The sequence below is a fragment of the Epinephelus moara genome, chromosome 20 (assembly GCF_006386435.1).
Source record: "Epinephelus moara isolate mb chromosome 20, YSFRI_EMoa_1.0, whole genome shotgun sequence".
Classification (NCBI taxonomy): Eukaryota; Metazoa; Chordata; class Actinopteri; order Perciformes; family Serranidae; genus Epinephelus; species Epinephelus moara.
The window spans coordinates 19,266,860-19,289,211 of NC_065525.1; the positions used below are offsets into that span (position 1 = coordinate 19,266,860).

The 22,352-nt window shown below is 39.7% G+C and overlaps 1 protein-coding gene across 1 annotated transcript in view; it reads left to right on the top strand.

The window, feature by feature from the left end:
* The window catches only part of lrrc4ca (leucine rich repeat containing 4C, genome duplicate a), a 236,875-nt gene that overhangs the window by 139,551 nt on the left and 74,972 nt on the right, over positions 1 to 22,352 (top strand). The window contains exon 3 of the mRNA XM_050073759.1: positions 15,972 to 16,111. The gene's annotated coding sequence lies outside the window, so the exon portion shown is untranslated. The remainder of the gene's footprint in view (positions 1 to 15,971; positions 16,112 to 22,352) is intronic.

Here is a 22,352-nt window from a genome sequence, read left to right on the forward strand (position 1 = left end):
CTCTTGTCAGATCTGGCCTGCAGGAGAAAAAGTGAAAGTGACATAAGAGGGATGGTTAGCAAGAGACAGAGACATTACTGGTTGCTAAGAGTATGGCCATTGGTCCATACCCTTAAAAGGGAAACTACATAGAGGGCTAAACATATCAATGGCACATCCAAGTGCGGCTATAGATAGAGAAGCAGGTAGAACTAAGGCACTATGGAGTGAGGCGTGGAAAATAATCAAAGCAAAACAATCTGAAAAATTGAATTCATCGAATTGCTGCTTCTCTAAAATGATAATACTGACATACTTACCAATAAGAGTCACGATGCTTGCACCACAATTATACTTTCACAGATTTTTTTTTCTTTCACCAACAGTAACCCAATTACCTTCAACAAATGTGCTTCTACTTTTATCATTTATTTTTTTTCTGTCTATTATATGTGACAGTATCCAGGGGTCAGTGACAGGAGAAGCGGAGAAAACAAAGAGGTGTTGACACGCAGTTGTCTGAGCCTCCAGTACGCCCAGAGATTATTAATCATTTTGCGCAGATAAAAGCAGAGAGTGAAATAGATGATACCGTTCATTAGCATTCAATGCTACACCTCTGCTGTTTGCTGTCTTTTAGCTGCTTTGTTTAGGTATACCTTGGATCTCCTCCAATTGCAAGTCAATCCACACTTTGGGGAAAGAGTAGCTTTTCCAGTCAATAGAAAGGCAATGAATGTTGGTGAAACATGGTAAGAGGCAGGCTGAAAACACTCGTTTAATGTTCATCTGTCTGCGCGAGTGGAGCTCTCTGCTTCTCCCCGTGTCTCTGTCTAATTATGGGGGATCTGCGAGGTGCCATTTGGTGGTATCGATTTGTACTACCTGTTACACACAAGGCTGTGGCCCCTCAGGATGATGTCTGTGGAGTGTTTGCCCGCAACATGTAGTAATTATCGGCTGGCCAACTTTGTTGTTCAGGATATGAATAAGTGTCTACACTAGAGGTAAGCCATTATCATCCATGATGTGTCTCTCTTGAGGTTTTGTGTGAGAGCCAAGGAGCGGCAGAGAGATGGAAAGAAAAGCGGGTGTAAGGAGCACTGAAGCACAACAGCTCTACATCAGGTTACTTTCAAAGGTTTTAACTGTTAGGAAAAGACATGAATAGGCAAAGGGAGGAATTAAGAAGTAATGTAGCACGTAATTCAGCCATATGTTGATGTTCACCTTGGGGGAAGGGGATATCAGAGGAACATATGTATTTAGATTCTAAAACTGTAGGAGACGTCTCTAAGGACACAGTCAACAGGGTCTAACGTCATTACTGCGTATGCTCTTCAGATATGTAAATGTAATAATTAAATCAAAGTCTGCTGACATGGTCATGACATGATTATAAGTCAGTTAATATTAACATGGAGAGTGTAAGGCATGGAGGCCCATTTGGGCCAAAAAAAAGAAAAAAAATACGTAGCCAAATTGTGATTTAAAACAAGATCAAATTTTTGATGTAAAAAAATCAAAATTATGACATAAAAAGTATTGTACAAGTAAATTGTAAGGTTTACAATATTTTTTATGTTCCCTCTAATAATTTTACTTCTCCGTCTAAATTGTCATTTTCTTTTACTGGTGGTAATAAAGCTACTATAATCAAAATATTTACATTTACGATGGCTCAGATGAGTATGTGTAATGTGAGAGTTGTGACTCATACTGCGGACATGTCCCTCCAGTTTTCCTCATCCCTATTTAGTGTGTAACCCATCACTTTAGTCCTTTATTTCAATCTCTCTCGGGCCCATCGCCAAAGCAGGCCATTGGAGTGAAATGCCTGCACGCCGAGGGCGGTAGACGTGTAAATAAGCAGCTGTTTGCTGACATGTTTGCCTATTACTTTTATAAATAGATAATACATCAGTGTTGTGTTAACAACTGGTTGTTGGCCCCCAAGTTGCCAAAAAATCAATTAATGCAGATTCAAGATAAATGATTATGTGTGTATGTATATTTAATTTAGTATATTGATGAAGGACAGTTGTGTAAAAATTAGTTTTGATGATATATTGTGTGCCAACTAGTCTATGTTATGTATAATTACCCGCCTGTCGCAGGTGCAAATATGATATACAAGTGCTATGCTTCAAAGACCTAAAATGTCACTTTATTTTTATTTCATGGAAGCATGAACTATGTTAGTTCCACAGTTGTTTCCATCTCATGCGTATGCCCACAACTCTGCACATTACAGAAACCATTACACCAACAAGATGTATTTTCAAAGCTGGTATTGTAATTCCACCGTTTTTACTTAACGTTATAGATTGGTGATCCATGAAACAATCAAAGAAGCAGAATGAGTAAAAGGTGAAAAACACTGAGATTGTTGTTTGAGTTTTATTAATGCACACCTCAGTAGGAACTTGCTCAAACTAGTCCTGAACATAAGTGATCCATTTTCCATCTTGAGCTGAAAAACAAGACATTCAAATTCATGCCATTTTGATGAGGAAGCATGTTGTACATTGCTGTGACACAAACTGTGCACCCTGTTTCAACACAACACTTTTACACACAAGCAATCAAACTGGAATCTCTCTGGGAGTCAAGCGTCATCTCACCCATTAGCCATTTTGATTTGATTTGATTTGATTTGATTTCACTTTATAATCAGAATGTTGTCCAAAATGGGTTTTGTGTCCCAAGACATACACTGTTTCACATACACTCACCGGCCACTTGATTAGGTACACCTTGCTAGTACAGGGTTGCACCCCCCCTTTGCTTTCAGAACTGCCTTGATTCTTTGCAGCATAGATTCAACAAGGTGCTGGAAACATTCCTCAGAGATTTTGGTCCATATTGACATGATAGCATCACACAGTCGCTGCAGATTTGTCAGCTGTGCATCCATGATGCGAATCTTCCGTTCCACCACATCCCAAAGGTGCTCTATTGGATTGAGATCTGGTGACTGTGGAGGCCATTGGAGTACAGTGAACTCATTGTCATGTTCAAGAAACCAGTTTGAGATGATTTGAGCTTTGTGACATGGTGCGTTATCCTCCTGGAAGTAGCCATCAGAAGATGGGTGCACTGTGGTCATAAAGGGATGGACACGGTCAGCAACAATACTCAGGTAGGCTGTGGTGTTTAAACCATGCTCAGTTGGTACTAAGGTGCCCAAAGTGTGCCAAGAAAATATCCCCCACACCATTACACCACCACCACCAGCCTGAACCGTTGATACAAGGCAGGATGGATCCATGCTTTCATGCCATTTACACCAAATTCTGACCCTACCATCTGAATGTTGCAGCACAAATCAAGACTCATCAGACCAGGCAACGTTTTCCAATCTTCTATTGTCCAGTTTTGGTGAGCCTGTGCAAAGTGTAGCCTGTTTCCTGTTGTTAGCTGACAGGAGTGGCACCTGGTGTGGTCTTCTGCTGCTGTAGCCCATCTGCTTCAAAGTTGGACGTGTTGTTTGTTCAGAGATGGTCGTCTGCAGACCTTGGTTGTAACCAGAGGTTGTTTGAGTTACTATTGCCTTTCTATCATCTTGAACCAGTCTGGCCATTCTCCTCTGACCTCTGGCATCAACAAGGCATTTTCACCCAGAGAACTGCTGCTCACTGGATATTTTCTCTTTTTACTCTCTACTCAGACCAGCCTGTCTGTCACCAACAACCATGCCACATTCAAAGTAATGTAAATGACCTTTCTTCCCCATTCTGATGCTCAGTTTGAACTTCAGCAGGTCGTCTTGACCATGCCCACATGTCTAAATGCATTGAGTTGCTGCTGATTAGCTATTTGCGTTAATGGGCAGTGGCCGGTGAGTGCAAATACAAAATGCAATATTTAACCAAACAACAAAACCAAACTACGAACATATATCACATCAGATATTAAGAAAAGTGATTGGTGTGCAATTTAATCACTCCCTTTTAATTTCAGTGTTTGACCCAGGCACACTGAGGTAACTTAGAACCCAAACTCTGATTTGGTAGTTTGACTGAGGAGCAAAAGAGTTCTCTAACCTGTTCGATCGAGCCTGTGGGACTGTAAAGTCTCTGTTTGAAGGCAAAAGCTGGTATTCTTTAAATAAAATGTGAGAGGGGTCTGATGTAACATTACCAAAGAGACATGACATTTTTCGTAGTAAATACAGTTTGGAAACTTGACTCAAGTGTTCTTCAATCTTTGAGTAGTAGTAAATAATTGAAGACTTGTCCAGTTGATGTGTTATGGACAGTATCATGTGGGGGAGGAGCTCACTGGAAGACTAAAAATAGTTGGAAAAACAAATGAAAATGTGAGATCATAATAGAAATGATTAAAGCTCAACTCATTATTTTATCATTCTTATTTTCATAATAACAGTCTTCATTATTTTTTGGACTCAGTTTGAGACTACACATGGGGTTTAGGACCTTACACGAGGTCACTTGATGGCTTCAAGTAAGATTAGTACATTTACATGTGTTTGATGTTTTTTTTTATTGAATGGAAACATAAAATTTACATATAATGGTAGTCTGCATGCAGCTCCCACCAGGCATAGACTAAAAACTAGGCCACAATTTGCCATTTTACAGCTCTTACTGGTTGGACCAGAATTATTTTTGGACCCACAAACAGGGTGAAGATTGAAAAACCCTGCTGCACTCTATGTATTTCTACTTGGGGAAAATAAATAAATGTGCTGATTAAGTGCTCTGCTGTAATGTAAGAATCTTACTTTATTACAGCAACTAGAGCGCACTCAGTAAACTAAAAGCAGAATATTATCCATGCACATTGGAGATTACTGAGGCTGTGTTGTTATTGCAGGCTGCTGGATTCTGGTAAGGGAAGGGGCCACGGGGCTTCTGTTGCAAAGTGATTCAGCTTGTGACTTGGCAAATCTGAGTTCATTGCTTCGCTTTTATATAAAAGCCCTGCATGGCTGCAGCTGTGGGACAACAGCTAGTATTAAACAAATCTGCTTTCTTAAGTATACAACGCTTATTGGTGCATGTGTGCGTGTTTGTGAGTGTGAGTGAGTCAGTGAAAGAGAAGGGCAGGGAGAGGAAGACAGAGAGAGAGGTTTGACTCACCTACTGTCAGCCTATGAGACTGTCTGTGTGTATTAATGTTCCCTTTGCATGCATGTTTGGTTGCATTCAAGAGCTTTAAGCCAAGAATGATGAGAAAAATACCATATGACTTTGCTTTATGTTGGACACAGCTGGTTGTTAAAAATGCACTCTGGCGTCACACTGAAACATTTTTTTATGTCATTAGAATCCCACAATAATGTTTCACTACTGTAAATAGCACTACCCTTAGTTGAGCTTAGTTTTGAGTTTTCGCACATACATGTAAAGAAAATGCAGGAAAAAGAAATTGTAGGGCAAAACATTGTGCAGAAGAGGTTAGCCAAAAATGGCTTCTGAAGATAACTCCCCTATTAAAAACCAACAATCACACATACAAAGAAAAAGATAAAAACACACACATAACACACATAACACATACCACATAACTGAATAAGAGTTCCAGACTAAAATGGTATTCATACTTGTGCCACAGACCCTATGCCATAGCCTACGCACGTCGCCTACGCCGTTGTGAGCAACATGCTAACGTTACTAGCACAAGCCTATGGCATTTTACATTGTATAAATTAGGCTAGCGGCTAGCAATCTTTTACTTTTCTCATATAAAACCAGGGACAACAGCAACATTTAACAAAAGTAACGGTACACAATTTGGCTCCATCACAACTCACAAGGTTCACTGACAAAACAACTGGCTAATAGGCTACTAAACATGTTTTCCTAACAAATGTGCTAACGCTATTAGCACAAGCCTATGGCATTTTACAATGTATAAATTAGCCTAGCAACGAGCAGAGATTTCCTCTGCTCATATGAAGCCAGGATAAATCCCCAAGTATAAATCTGTTAAAGGAAATGGCCACTTTAGAATGAAAATACAGACAGTACTTACTGACCCTCATGCTGACAAGAAGTCCAGTGTAGTTTTTTAATCCACAAAACTCGTTCAGGGTATCAGAGGATAACAGCTAGCCGGAATAACAGCTACAACTGAAGTGCATGGAACCCACATTTTGAAAATGTAATAAAACCTGCTTATGCATTTCAAAAACGTCAGAACGGCTCGTCCATCGTAATCCAAGTGCCCTGAAGCCGCGGCATGCAAAGTTGACTTGAAAAGACGTAATTTACTCCACTTTTATAGCATCATTTCTCACCATGGTCAGTTAGCCTGCCCTGCAGTTGGGCTGCGTTTACATGGCAACTCGCGTGAGACATCTTTTCAAATCAATTTTGCATGCAGCATTTTCATTCTAAAGTGGCCGTTTCCTTTAAGGGTAGATTAAACACAAGACTTAAAATTCCATTTTTGTAGAGGCTTTGTTGTCTTCACAATTTATAGTTAGAGTCCTTTTCAGATGTCTTTTGAATAATGGTAATGTAGAGGATGATTGCAGAGATGGAAGAAGGTTGTTCCAAAGAGATGGTCCTCTGTATTTCAGTGAACATTGATTAAGAGAGGTCCTACAATATAGAAGATAAAGGTCCTTGTGGAATAATGGTGAATGTCTAAATATTAATACCACTGGACTATGTTTTAATAAAGAATTATGGTGTTTTTCTTTATTTGTGCAAAGCGCTCATTAATGTAGTTTGAGCTGTTGTGCTTCAGAGTGCTACAGTTGTACATGAGGTTTGTGAGCGAGGTCAAATGTAAAACACAATAGAACAGCAGTAAATAATGTCCTCTAATTGGTCCTGTCCACCCACATCCAGGTAAACATTATACACTATTAGGAGGAGGCATAAAATACAAAAAGTAATCACAGGAGAAATATTCAGTAAGTGGATCCATTAGAAGTCCTCAGAGGACTTTGAATCGAAACAGTTGTTGGTTGTAAAACAGCATTAGAGATTTGCAAGCTTACAGCATTGCTAAAAATAGTGCTACTAGATAGCATGACTCTGTATATATATACTCCCAGCATGGCACAAATCAACAGATAACAATGATTTATACTATTTTGTCCCCTGAGACTGAGTTTTGCATCACAATGTTGGTTTCTGTCATAAGCGCTATGCGAGGTGCTGATCCTACTGCCTGCCCCGGGGCAAACACACACACACTCCCAGAGGAATAAGCCTGTATTTTCATGACTATATCTGCAAAACCAAAATCACCATACTAACTCAAGTTATCAGCATCATCCTGCTTACCTGGGTGCACCCTGTGTAACCTCTACGCTCCCTCTATCTAGACTGCTTAGTCTTGAAAATCCCTTTCAAGAGGCAATGCCAGAGAACTAAAAAGAAATCTTTGAATATAATAGTGTACCAGGTGTATGGATTTTTTTAATACCCTAGTTACCTTTGCTGTAACTATTTCTAAGTCTCCTGTGTTATATCCTGCTTGCCTATTTATGCAATGAAAGGTTTCAAGATCTTCAGTCTTGAGAGTCTCTGCATATAGGTCATCCTTGTCTGTGGTTACAGACTATCTTCACAATGCGATCGCACGCGTGTGTGTGTGTGTGTGTGTGTGTGTACACTCTTGGCCTTTAAGTTTGGGAAAGTGCTGTATCACTGAACAAAGTCAGAGGTTTATAAATGATTCATTAGAGGTGTATACAGTTATTCTAATAGTTTTGGCAGCCTGCAGAGGTAGCATATTCAAGCTGTGTGTGTCTATGTTGTGTTCTCTTTCTCGTGGGCCACAGAGCTGAGCACTGGGCCACGCTTCTAAGCACTGCAAAAACATAAGGGATGGATGCAAAGTAACAGTTACTTATTTTTTTCACCCAATGCTTCAGACAGACTTGGGAAGCACATAGGCTAGAGATCCTGACTGTGTCTCATGTGTTTTTGTGATGTGTTTCCTCTGTTTTTATCCCTCCCAGTTTTTTCCAGGGCTTTCGGTAGTTTAATCCAACATAATACTTGAAAAATGTTAGTGTGAATTTGGCTATTTTCTGTGGTTATTGGCTGGAAAGTTGACAGGGTTGCTGCTATTGACCAGCTGAAGAAAACAGAATACATACTCAGATGGCGCTCACGCTTCACATGGAAACAGCTCAAGCCTCTGCATGCGATGATGTTTACAGACATAGTGGTGGCTTTTTTTTTTCTCGTATGATTCATTTTACACTTTACTCCATGGAGTCACCAGGCGGTCAATCTGCAGAGGAAGACACAGAAAAAGATATCCAAAAAGATGTGTTGTGACACATAGTCCAAAGGGCTTTTTAAAAAAATAAATAAATAAATAAAAAAAATAATAAATAAAGCATTATGGGTTCAGCTATAGATTTTCAGGATGGTGGACCTCCTTCTATCATGAACAAGCTTGCAGAAAATATGCTTCACTAAGAGTGTCTTTTGTTCTGAGCCTTTCAGTGTTCTACATTTCTTCCAGAGCCTTTCGTTCTGAATATACTTTACATTTCTCATTAAACAATGCTGCCAGCAGTGATAAATGAAATAAATGTTTGTGTACACAATATGTGAATGTGTGTGCCTTTAAGTGCCTTATAGTATTTTACTTATTTATTTAATGTTTCTGTGTAAAGGGACAAGCATGTAGCACACATTAATGCCACACACCACAGCATTTATAGCCTAAAATAATTTGCAATGCCCGTCCCTGGCTGGGCCTTAAGATACAAAAAACTCAGTAACAGTGCGAGGTACAAACAACAATAAAAATACAGACAGAACAATACAAGACATAAACTGCAATACATGATTAGCACCATAGAAGAGGAAGCACCCAATTATTCATGGCTGCATAACTGCTCAAATGCCAATTAGAGCTGGAACAGTAAGCAGTTAATCGATTAGTTGATTGACAAAAAGATCATTTGCAGTTTTTCTAAGTGTTAGGTTGTGCTTTAGTCTTTAGATCAAACAACTACAAAATATGTTGATCACCTTCGGCTTTTTTTTTAAACATTTAATAGAATAAACAATTATTATACTGCTAAAAAAAATGGAATGAGATCATTGCCAGATAAAAGCAGCAAAGCAATTGCTGCAACTGTAATGCAGCTGAAACTCTTAAGGGGTAGCCCATAGTTTATAAGCTATAAGCTAATGCTAATTTACTTTGAATTGGAGCATGATAAGCAAACAGCCTCAACTACTTCCACTCAAACACCCTTCAGTGACATCTGAAGGGAGCAGAATTAAGAAAGACAACAAGATTGTATTCCTCTGTTGTGTACGGTCAGAGAAAATCATGCAGCATTGTGCTTTAAAATGTTTTTGTTGCTGTTACCGATATCGACTGACTGTGAGATCTGCACCATTTACTACTCACCCACAAGAGCAAAACCCATACCACTTCAGGTCAAGATATCCAAACTGTCACTCAAGGATCCTTGTGAAAATACTATAAGCTCGGAATCAGAGACAAAATAACCACTGAACAGCAGAGCTGAATTACTCATCAGTGTGTCAAGGTGTGCTGTGGGATGTGTAAACCTTGATCTAAGACATTGATTCTTATGTATTTTCAGTCTGTGCATGCACCACTTCTCTGCCTCCACTTCACTCTGGGGGTAAAGTGGTGGTAAATGGTAAAGAGGTGATTCTATACGCGACCAGCAGCGTGCCTGCTTGTCTTTAGTGGGAGTGGAAGAAAAGTAAAACCGATAAAAACAACACAGTAATGCCCCCTTATCTCCTTTAATGTATTTTGTGGGTTCAATAAGGTGTTGTTGCTGTTGGCTATTGTATATTATTCTGAACATTAAAGCAATTATAAAACAAGTCATGCACACTTAAATCAAGTGGGAATTGGGTTACTGTAAACCATGAAAAGGCTTTGAATTATTCAAATAATAACTTCAATCTGGTTGACTGCAGTAATCAGGTTAGACTGAAAGCAAAGATACTGATTGTTAAGCATGCATGTTGTTGTGATGTAATGACTGGAGAAGGATGTTTTCTGTGTTGTTATAGATGAAGTTTGAGCATAGGCCAGAACTAAAATTATTATCTTGTAACAAAGTAAATAGTGCAGGAGTGCAGCCATAGATTGTTAAAAGGGATACTTTGCCAATTTTCAACTGTGTCATCATGTTGTGGAGAGTGTGTGCAGATGAATAGTGTAAAGGTCTATGCCAGCAGTGCTGGGAATGCCCCACTCATTTTATGAGCAAAAATCACCCATTTCATGCAGCTGTTTTTGGCTGGCGGACGGGTGGTAAGCTCAAGGAGCCAGCCACACTGGGGGCATCTTAACACCATCCATCTGCACAAGCTTCCCTCACTCTGGTGACACAGACCTGGCTAAAAATCTGCAAAGTATCCCTTTAAGTATGGCTATGATCATTGTTAAAATAACGCAAACAGCTCAGAAACATTGAACTGAACTTCACGTAATACGCTGCACCTAAAAAAAAGTTAGCATTTTTTCCCCCCAAGTCTGTCTTGAAGGAACTGTGTGTAAGGTTTAGGGATATTTAGTGGCATCTAGTGGTGAGAATGGCAGATTGCAACCAGCTGAAACTTTTCCTGATTAGAATTTCTTGGACGGTCATTGTTCAGGAGGTTATTATTGGGGGCTGCATTATCCACAGAGGTCTTTTTCTCTCCAAAAGTGGAACATAATGTGACGTAATGTAACGTTATGAAACAAGCGCAACGGAACGAAACGAAACGAGACGAGACGAGACAAAACTAAAAATGGACCAAGCGAATAAAACCGTTAAAAACCCTGAGAATGCAGTTTCATGTTACAAATCAGTGATTCTCCTACACTGTTGATGGGCTGTTAGCCTAGTACCTGCTAATTTGTGCTCAGCTTTTTTCTCTGATAACTTCAGATCCAGACATTTGGGGATGGTTTCTGCCTGTAGTCCAATTATCTGCGTTCTCTGCCTCTTTGAAAAACAACAAAAAACACAGAATAAAGCAGTTTCAGTTGTCGCAAAGGAGCTGCTAATTGTGGTGGGCAATGCAAAACCAATGGCCATATCTGGAGCCAGTGTTTGGTTTGTCCATTCTGGGCTACTGTAGAAACATGGTGGTGCAACATGGTGGACTCTGTGGAAGAGGACCCGCTCCCTATGTAGATGAAAATGGCTCATTCAAAGGTTACGAAAACATAACGATTCTTATTTTCAGGTGATTATACACTAAATAAATCATATTATGTTATATTCCAATAAATCCCACACACTGAACCTTTAGTTCCATCAAAGTGAATGTGAAGCCTTTTGGACTTTAGCACCATTTTGTTAGTGTTCTGTAACACTGCAATGATTTCCAAAATGTAGAATGTCAGGATTTATATGCGTTAAAATACAATTAAAGCATATTATGGAACAGCAATATCACAGGGGTTACACTTCATTCGCTGGTAGCTCAGTTGGCATTTGGCTTCCAGAACATTATCAGCAGGGCACAGTTGGGGAACTTGAGTTAGGATAGATACTCTTCTGCATGTCAGCCAGTAGTGAGTCTGGGAGGGATTATGGCAAAGGGCAAGGCTTAAATTGCTGGCAGAGAGTTTGGAGAAAAAGCTTATCACTGGTGTCTGTGGGCTTTTGCACAATGCTATCCACACAGGGTGGGTCTGAGCTCTTCCACTTAGATTAAATATAGAGCGGAAACTAGCCTCCAGTATGTGGTGGTGTTGTTTATTATAAATTGCAGAGCCTTATTAATTAAGCACAACTCGAGCCACAGAGAATAAGATCATTTGTCTGATTCCATCTTTATCTTTTTTTCTCCTTCACTGTCTCTCTGTACACGCAGCCACATCTAATGCCAGCCACTGCATCAGCCCTGTAATATATCCTATAGTCATGAAACATTTTCTGCTCAGTTTTTTTGGTGACTGTTGGAGTACAAGTTGAGCACTGAATAACAATGATGGGTTCTGTGCTGTAACTCCAGTGCATGTGCTACTTTTTGAAATAGTGCTTCCCACTAAATGATCCACAGACTGCAGAGCATCGGGCTGCAATTTAGACTGATAGAAAGTTGCAGGTCACCCAAAGGCAACCAGAGTTTTGCTTTTCACTCTGACTTTGTGTGGCCTGTCCTCTCTTTCCACGTTATTTTTTTCTTCTTTGGCACAGGAATCTGTTTACCCACCCCACTTTCTTCCTCATACAAACAGAAATATAGTTTTTTTTTTAATATTGCTTTAATACTGCAAGTGGCAGAGATCAACTGTTGTTTTGTTTTGTTGTTTTTGTTTTTAGCCACCAGCTTTCCCGTGCAGTAGAGCTTCTTGTGGGCTGAAGCTACCAGAGAAATGCCTGAAAGCACTTCACAGGGAACACTAAACAAAATGCCCACCACATTTCTGACCGCAGTGGTTAAGTATTGACTCCAGTTCATCATATTGATTGTCCATTTGCAGAAGTAATGTATACTCAGAATGAAAGGCACACTCATCTGAAATACTGGATGGCATGTGTGTTTTGATGAAGTGCGGACACGTATTGGAGGACGGTTTGAATATATTGGACTGTGGAAAGGATATAACTAAAATATATTTTCCTCGTACCCGTCTGGCCTGAGATGAAAAATTGTTTTGATGACAGAACAATAACGGATCAGTGCAATTGAATTTTATTGTAATGTGTGGAGAAGATTGATTGTTCAGCGGGTGTTTTTGTGTGTGTGTGTGTGTGTGTGTGTGTGACACGCACCAAGTACAATGCTTTAAGTTTTGCTCAAAGTGAAGAACTAATGATGCAACAAACCCTTTTTCTTTGGGTGCGAAGGACATTAATACTGGTTACACAATGCGTCGAAACTCATGCTGTAGCAAACAGATTTTGTTCAAAAATCACATTAAAAGAAGGAATCAAGCACACTTAGTCACTATCATAAAGGGACAGTCATATGGTTTAATATCAGGGTAATAAAGGGTTAACAAAAGTACCCTTTTTTTTTTTCTTAATCACATCATACCCTAACTTGTACCCTGACAACATTAAAACCACCAAAACTCAAGTTACAAGCTTTTTGCAACAGCCATCTGTTGTGCTAATTCCAAATTAAATATATCACTGATGCAGATTGACTGGAATTACTCAGTGGGTACCATCCGATTTGTCAGATTTATTTGAGCGGTTAGAAAGGTTAAAAAGTAATCACGAAGTGACCATTCAGTAACTACGGCAAGAGCAGAGGTGGCGAATTACCTTCCAGTCATCCGCTGTGTTTAATGGTCACAGTTTGTCATGCCATGTCACGTCTGGCTCCATATTCTATCCCTCATCTTGCTAATCTCTTTAAAATAGTGTTAGCTTGCCCATTAGACATTACCACAAGCAGCTCTTATGAATGTCATCATTTACCAGTCATTGATTCTTATTGTCCGTAGTTAACCAGACTGTAAAATGACCTTTCTAGGAGAAAGATGATTAAGGTAATCAGGAGTGAACCTAATGGTGTTCAATTATTTCCAACCTTTCAAGGTGATACCTTTCAGTGGCCAAATAAAGCTCTCACTGGACTCTGTCCCCCTTTAAAGTTGCATTTTGCTACTTCAGGAACATTAGGGTGTCTGGCATTAATGATGTCATTCTTATTTTTCTTTAAGTCCCTCTGCTTAGTATTTATAAGCAGAACATGAACATGTAACACTGCACATTATTAAAGACGGCCTTATAGCTGCCTATAGCTACATAATAGTGTGGAATTAACCATAGACAGTGTTGGAAAGTAACCAGTTACATGTAATTAAATTACAAAATGAATCTAAATTTAATCTGTTAGACTTACTGAGAAAAAAAATCGAATTAAATCACACTTGTTGGTGATTAGGAAGAGGTTACATCTGAATCTATTCTTCTCAGTAAAAAGCTTTTGTGTAGAATAAACATTCATTCTGTTGCTTTGCATATTTTCACTGTGCAAGAATTACTTTTTTTGGCATATGTCTGGACATCATTCAGCAAAGTTTTTGGGACACATTTCAGTGCAACACCATCAAGTGCAGGATGACTTACAAGTAACTGTTTCTTCTTTAGGACAGGTTGCATTTCATTTGGCAATATGCACTCAAATTTTAAATGTTGTTTTTGACTGTTCTCTTATTTGAATTTGCACCACCTCTTGTCTGCCAATCAAAACAATGTGCATTGCTCTAAGCCAGTGGTTCCCAACTGGTCCAGCAACGGGGTCCAGATTTCTACATAGTCATTAGTTCAAGGTCCACGCAGTTTAATACATTCAACATCATACTAGCCTTTGGCCATGTCGTTGAGCTAGTTTGCTGTCTCTGTCAAGTAGCTGCCCGTTAGTCAGTTGAGTGGGATATATGCCTTTGTGTCAAATTGATGCCATGGCTATGTCGTGGCAGAGCCAATGCTGTAGCCTGATGTACACCTCCCCAGGAATGTAACTACACGTCACAGTGACACAGACCTCCTGTCTATTTTTGTAAGCTGAAACCATTTCCCTCAGTGGAAACAAAGCTTTTATTTACTTTAAGTTCAAAGATAAGACACAATAAATTGTGAAGACACAAGAAATAGCATTTTAAGTCTTGTGTGTGATTTATCCTGGCTTCATATGAGTAGAGGAAATCGCCGCTGGTCACTAGGCTAATTTATTCAATGTAAAATGCCATAGGCTTGTGCTAATAATGTTAGCATGTTACATTTGTTTGGAAAACGTGTTTGTCAGTGAACCTTGTGAGTTGTAATGGAGCTAAGTTTTATAAAGTTACCTTTGTTAAATGTTGCCATTGTCTCTCACTTTATATGAGTAGAGGAAAAGTCCACTAGCTGCTAGGCTAATTTTTACAATGTCAAATGCCATAGGCTTGTGCTAAAAACATTAGCATGTTGTATTTGTGGGGAAAATGTGTCCAGCAAAAGACAAGTGCTTTGTCTGTGAATGCTGCGAGTTATAGTGAAGCTGATTTGTGTTCTTGTGTTTGGAATTGTTTCTATTAAGCCAAATTTAAAGTGCATTTTGGGTGTGTTTTAATCAACTAAACTTCACAGAAACCCTGCTGCCGACTAGTGTTTTGGAGGTGTAACTGCAGAGTGACACAGACACACCACTGCACAAGTATAAATGCTCACAGCGGTGTAGGCCATGTGTGCAGGCTACGGCATAGACGCTGCATAGAGCTGACGCACAAGTATAAATCCTGCTTTACTCTGCAGCAGGAAACAGCAGTTCAAAATAAAAGCTCTGTGCTCTCCATTCAGAATGGACCCACGACCCACTTTTGGACTATGGCCCACCAGTTGGGAACCACTGCTTCAAGTAATCTGGATTTGCTGCGCCTGCAACCAGGTGACCAGGCCAAGTTGGGTGGCCATTTTGTCAGACAAGGACACCTTTCAGTGCTGGAAATTCAAAAGTATTTTCCTTCTTGAATTAGAGCTTCATGATTAAAGCTTCATGCTCAGTTTAAAACATTAGCTAAAACATTTGATGAAGTAATTAAAACAGATACATGACTTATTACAATTTTAAGAAGGTAATTAGTTATCTTCAACCTATTACATTCCAGAAGTAACCTTCCCAACACTATACTACTGTAAATGTCTGTATACTGCTTATAAATGCTAAATAGGGGGATGTGAGGTAAAGCATCACCAACCTGATGCCATTCAAGGACACACAGAGTTATCAGGGGTGTTTTAGTACCACAAGGAGAGCATGTAGGAATGACAGTGCACAGCCAAAGTGAAGCAGCTGCAAAAATCACATGTTCTTTTCATTTCGTAACTCATCATGAACTCTCATGCTCCCACGCATTTTACCCTTTTTGTGATACCAGCCTGAAGAGACACTTCATTTGAGAGCTAATCAACCTCCATCCCACTAAATGTGAGCGGTGTATTTTTGCCAGCTGACAAAAAATGCAAATACGGCCAATAAAATGCACACTTCCTCATTATGTCTCTTATTGATTATGTGGCCATTTACTGTGTTTTCCTCTGTTTATCTGCCCCATGGCAGGCAGGATGTGAACGGATGGCCCACTCAATCCCCTATGTGTCTGAGCAGAAAGACAACCGCACGGAGGATTAGAGAGAGAGAGAGGATCGGCCGTCACATCCAGATGCTGCAAATCTGCTCCCTGCCTCACATGTGAATAGGTACGCCATTGTCTGGAGCACTGCTTGTTTTGCATGAACAGAGACACAGCCAAGGAGATAAACAAGCTGAAACTGAGGTTACACCAAGTCTAAATCTGCTATGATACAGGATTACAAGGTTTATGTCATGCTTAAAGCTTTATCCTCTGATTGTCAGTCAAGATTTTCTCAGTAGCAAACTTAGTAAGCCTTTAATGGTTGTGCATTAATCAACAATTCTAGCAGGAATATGTAGTTGTTAAAAGATGTACAGCATACTGATGCTGAACTATCAGCAGGAAGAGGCACATACTGAATTATATGTGGTTGCATGGCGGCGGCTCAGAATGGGCTCTTTGTGGGAAACTTCCTGACTCTGCAGTGCATGTATTTTATTCACAACACACACTGGCACCAATCCGTTGGTATCTTGCCTATATACCATCATAATTACATGAAATAGATACAAACCCATTTCAAAATCTGTACCCACATTATCCTCGGTGGTTTGTTGTGTGTAGTATGAATCTGCTGGCTTTTGTTCACCTGCAGAGAAAACAGCCAGTCATGCCTGACTTGAAACATCTGACTTTATTGTGGTGTATCATTTCTACAGAGAATAAACAACTGAGGTTAGATTACATCTAAAAATATTTCCGTCACCTTGATAAAAGAGTGGTATTCATTTGTAAACTTGATGTGTTTAAGGTATCGACTTTCTTGTCAGTTATCCCGTCCCCCAACTATTTGGATGTAATATTTTACAGTGTAATAGTTGGTTGAACAGCAGATAAAAAACAATATATGAATGTGCAGGGAGCGCTCTACATTTTGAGAAGAGGACATTAAAAATATTCATTGGGGGATATAAAAAGTGTAATGAATGATTGTGGAAAGTGCTAATGACTAATAAATTCAAGCTTAATTCCTGAAATAAAAGCGTTGGAGATGGCTCCGGCTTCAGCATGATAATCTCTCAAGTGCTCAATACTTTCTTCATTTACAGTAAAATAGCAGGGAGGATGTTTCTATGCAATATGCATGTAATTATGGTGAGGACTCAGGAGCTTCTGGCACATGTTCACATCTTTCATCTTCAGATCTTCAGGTTTGTGGCAGGATTGAACACTGCTTGTGTGACGATTGATCTTCCTTACCACTGAAAGTGGTAGCAGATATCCAATTTGGTGAATAGGCTTCACATGTTTCCTTGTTTGAAAAAATACCCAACTTGGTACAATTATGTGTTAAAGGTTCAGTGTGTAGGATTCAGGGGGTCTCTACAATAGCACAGAACAACCCGATCTCATTCCGAAATCGTCAAAAACCAGCGCTTGGTCAGTAATTCCTGGCATTGGATACCAACTAAAAAAGCCATCCTTTCATGTCAGCATGATACATAGCTTTCACCGTTAATGTTTAACAGTGCCCTGGGGCATTAGAGGGAAGCGCAGCGGGACAACAACGAAAAGTTAAGGCTGCAGAATTCTGACTAGGGTGGACAGTAGGAGTGGTGGATGGGTCCAACAACTACCAACTTTCAGCCAAGAGGGCGGCGTTCACTTTCCGTAAGACTGTAAAGTCAACCATGTGCTTTGGTTGCCTAAACCCCACCACATGCGTTTGTTGTTGAAGGAACAAAAATGTCAATTCGCAATGTATGTGCATTTGTTTTGAAAGAGACTGTATGCAAACTGTACATTTCCTGTGAAAACAGAAGTGTATTTTGAAAACAGACAATGCATGTAACAGGCAAAACTTGACATAGCATCCCAGAATGTCAACAACCAACGCACCCAGGGTACCTTGCACATCGTATCTCAACATCTCAAGTCCACGACCAAACATTGATATGTGACGAGGTCGGAGTGAGAATGCGTTGCCAAGGACGTACAAACCAAGCACCTGCTTTGAATAGGGCCAATTGCGCTTTCATATCGGCCAACATAGTAACCTCCTGCAATGAGGGCATCGAAACACAGATTTCTTTTTTTTTTTTTTTTTTTAACTTGAAACTGCTTCATTGACTGTTTATTACTGTACTAATTCCCCAGGTCCATTTGTTCAGGAGAGGAGAAGACCTCTACAGATATTTCAGCTCCCAGTAAAAATCTCTAAATGTACAGACCTCAAGTTATCAGAGAAAAAAGGAAGGAACATATTAGCAGGTGCTAAGCTAGTTGGCCATCTGCGATGTGCCAAACGTCATAGGAGAAACACTGATTTGTAACGTGAAAATGCTTTATTCAGTGTTTTTATTTTTTTTTTTTACCAGTTTTAAGCACCTGGTTCATTTGTTTTGGAGAGGAAGACACCTCTGTGGATAATTCGGCTCTCAGTACAACCCTCCCAAACATCCAAATCTCAAGTAATCAGGGTAAAAGTTGAGCGCATATTAGCAGGGGTAAGCTAGTGGGCCATCTGCGATGTGCCAAACATCATAGGAAAAACACTGATTTCTAACGTGAAACTGCTTTATTCAGTGTTTTTACCAGTTTTAACCACCTGGTTCATTTGTTTTGGAGAGGAAGACACCTCTGCGGATAATTTGGCTTCCTGTGAAAACCTCCTGAACAATGAACACTGAAGGGATTCTAACTTAATAAAGTTTCAGCTGGTTGCAGTCTGCAGTCCTCAATGCTAGGTAACACTAAATCCCCCTAAATCTTACACAGTGTTCCTTTAAGCAGTCTTGGCAAATACATCCTGTAAGTCATTTGTTGCCTGCTTTTCATTTCTTCTTTGATAATTTCCCCAATATATTTAAAATTCTGTATCTAATATGTTTTGGGTTTTGCTTACTCCTTTATGTATACGGACATATAGCACTTGGGATTTTCTCCTACAGATTTGCAAAACATTTTTCGACCATGTTGCACAAGTGAAGTGAGACAAAACTACCAAGCTTGCAAGAGTAACCGACCTTTAAATACACGTTCTGGATGGACCGTAAATTGTACTAAACTGCATTTCATCATGCTCTGTAGCACCCATATCATATCACCCCCCCCCCCCTGCCTCCCTCTCCATCAAATTTTACACAGTATATTTCAACTGCCTACATCATCTTTGCATCACAAAATTTTGATACTGGCACTTAGTCATGACCCACAAAAGAAGTTGCACACAGCCTGAAAGGAATACATAATTTCTTAATGCCCACACATTTCAGCAAACCTCACATCAATGTGTGCAAATGCCTGAAAGTTTGTCAGACTGTATTTGGTCCGGCGGTATTTTACCATATGGCCAAACAGTGGCAAAGTTTCAAATGGCAATAAAGTTTGGCAACACTTCATTTGTAGTCACAGAGCTTCCTCTGAAACGTTCTTACTTTGAGAAATGAGGCTCCTCCAAAATCATGAATCAAACTTTTATTTTCACTGTCGAATGATTTGGACCATGGGCTCAGAGCCTTTTTAAGGTCAAATTGCTTTCTTTTTTTCCTGAGCAATGAGGGCGCAGGTAGGTCAACATGCTCAGAACTGCACATTTTGCCCCCAAACCATCATTAGAAATGATCCTCCGTAGCACTGTAAATTCTTTCAGATTAAAACAGGAGAAAGTTGGATTTCATTTTTTAGCCTGTAAATTAAAATAATGCTTATCTGCTTATCTAAAATTTGATTAAAGCAAACAGCTTGACTTTAATCATTTACAGCTTCACTCTCAAATCTCCCTTCAGAGATTTTTATATATCCCTAGATTTGAGAAAGTTTAATGGGATTTTTCCCCTGATTTTATTTATTTATCTATTTTTTAGGTGAAATATTTCAAAGGACACTTGATCGCTCTTTTTTATTTATTTATTTATTTTTATTTATTTATATTTTTTTTTTAAAGATTATTTTTTGGGCTTTTTGCCTTTAATGAACAGGACAGAGTGAAAGGGGGTGAGAGAGAGAGTGGGGGGTTGACATGCAGCAAAGGGTTGCAAGCTGGAGTTGAACCTGCGACCGCTGCAGCGGGGCATCGCCCCTATACATGGGGCACTGACGCTATCCACTACCCTACCGACGCCCCCGCTTTTTATTTTTCAACGTTTTTGCTGTTGTGTGCTCATTCTGAGATATGATACATGCTGACATATTTATGTACTTAGTGAAATTGCTATATTGAACCAAGGCTCATTGAAATTTTTTAAATACACCACTCAACGACACTGGTGCAGTGGGAGAGGGCTCTTTCTGCAAATGTGTACCTTACTAGGAAGCATGCTTGAATGGATAAGCAAGATTACCACAGTGACGTGGTGCTCAGTGTCTTGCAAAACACAAAAGCCATTAGAGTGAGTGTGGAACAAATCAGGAAAGATCTGATAATTATTTAATTTTAAATGACTAATTCCTGAATAACTCTGGTTCCAGTGGAGTATAGCTGAGTCATAGAGAACAGACTGGTAGGTACTTTTTGATTAGTATCAAGATAAACTCTGAACCAGCCTCTGAGTGGCACAAACTATGCAGGTAACCACTCATTTATTAGCCTACTAACACCATATGGGATACTTTGCAACCAACTTCGTATCCTAACAATGTATGCGTAAATGAACTGCTGTAAACTTCCCTCCATCCTATCAGCCAGATCTCCCCACTACTTTGATAGCTCTTGGGCTGTTGCTCAAACTACAGATTGTACCTTCACTTTTTTTCGTATGCCCTCCACCTCAGACACAAAGAGTACAGAAGCAGATCGAGGGCTTTCTTTCAACTTTAGACCAAACTCTGATCAAACTGTAAAACTAGGCAGCACTGATGAAATATAAACCCACATTCTGTTTCTGTATTGCCTATTTTTTCCCCCTAAACTGTCATCAGAAACAAGTTTCAGTGCACTGTTTGGCTGTATTACAGAATATTCCGAACAGGAAGTGGGTGTCATACTGTTTCCTGTATTGTAAAAACGGAGATTAAATGGTAAAACTAAGCAGTGGTGATTAAATATAAACCAATATTCTGTTACTGCATGGCCTATATCTCACCTAAATGTTTTCAGAAACAAATTTTCGCTAACTGTTTAACTGTAATTTGAGATCATTTGTCACCAGCTGGCCGTCATATTGTTTCCTGTGTCAAAACAGACAAGCTCACACTATGCCACCCCCAGTGGGAACATTTATTGGTCCGATGCGGCTCAGTTCATTGTGATAGTTGTAGGTTTTCTGTCTCTTGAGCCGATTTCAAAAGTATTTGTATCTCTCTACCAGACCTGCCAACCTGTACGCATTTGGGTACCAGGCACACATTTTGACATCAAAGTACGCTGGTACAATTTGATGCTCGAAAAGTATGCATATCGCTCGATCTCGCATTTCGCTGGTTTCAGTCTATTGGTCTATGCAAGTGGTCACTCTCAAGTTGATGCCCGGTGAGTATAGGCGCGTAGGCGGAACGAAAAGATTTCAAACGGCTGTCGGGTAAGGTGGTACTCTTAACCTTTCTTCAAGGTTGGCAAGTCTGCTCTACTGCATAGACAGCCCAGTTTTCCTGCAGTGAAACACTTCTTTAACCATTAGTTGCTATGTTTTGGGTGACATTAGACTGAGTAAAAGTAGTCCCTCATGGTTATCTAAAGACTCAAAAAACAGCACGCAAATCCAAAAATGAAGAATACTGAGTGCTGGACAGAAGAATATATAAAGAAATACAAAAACAGGTCCGCACACCAGAAACTGCTCCTTTTGGATATTTAAATCTTTTCCCCACATGTGACATTTCGGGCACCAGCCCTTCATCAGACATGGACAAGATAAGGACACTTGTCTCCTACAATTGAAATTTCCAGAAGGAGCAGTTTCTGGTGTGCAGACCTGTTTTTGTACTCATGATTATCTAACCATTACCTAAGATTTGTGTCCCTGAAGTAAAGCACCGTCAAGCAAAACAAACAAGTAGGCCTAGATAATGAGATTTTACTAAAGAAGTAGAAATAAATAAATAAATAATGGAAATACTCATCACAAAATGGAAAACACGTATGTATACTCATACATATGGAATGGGCTTATACTATGCAGGTATTATCGTACTGTTTGAAAACAATACCGCCAGTGAAAGTGAATTCCGACTGCAGATTTACTCTTATGTCCGCCATTTTCTTAGCTCCTCCATGGATGCATGCTGCTTATCATCTGGCACCTGGTTGCTATGGTATCATACAGTCCCAAACTCACCTGTGCACTGTGCCCAGAAATGTCCAAACCATAGCAAAATAAGAATAAAATAGAGGCAGAGGGAAGGGTCTCTGCAGATAAATACACCGC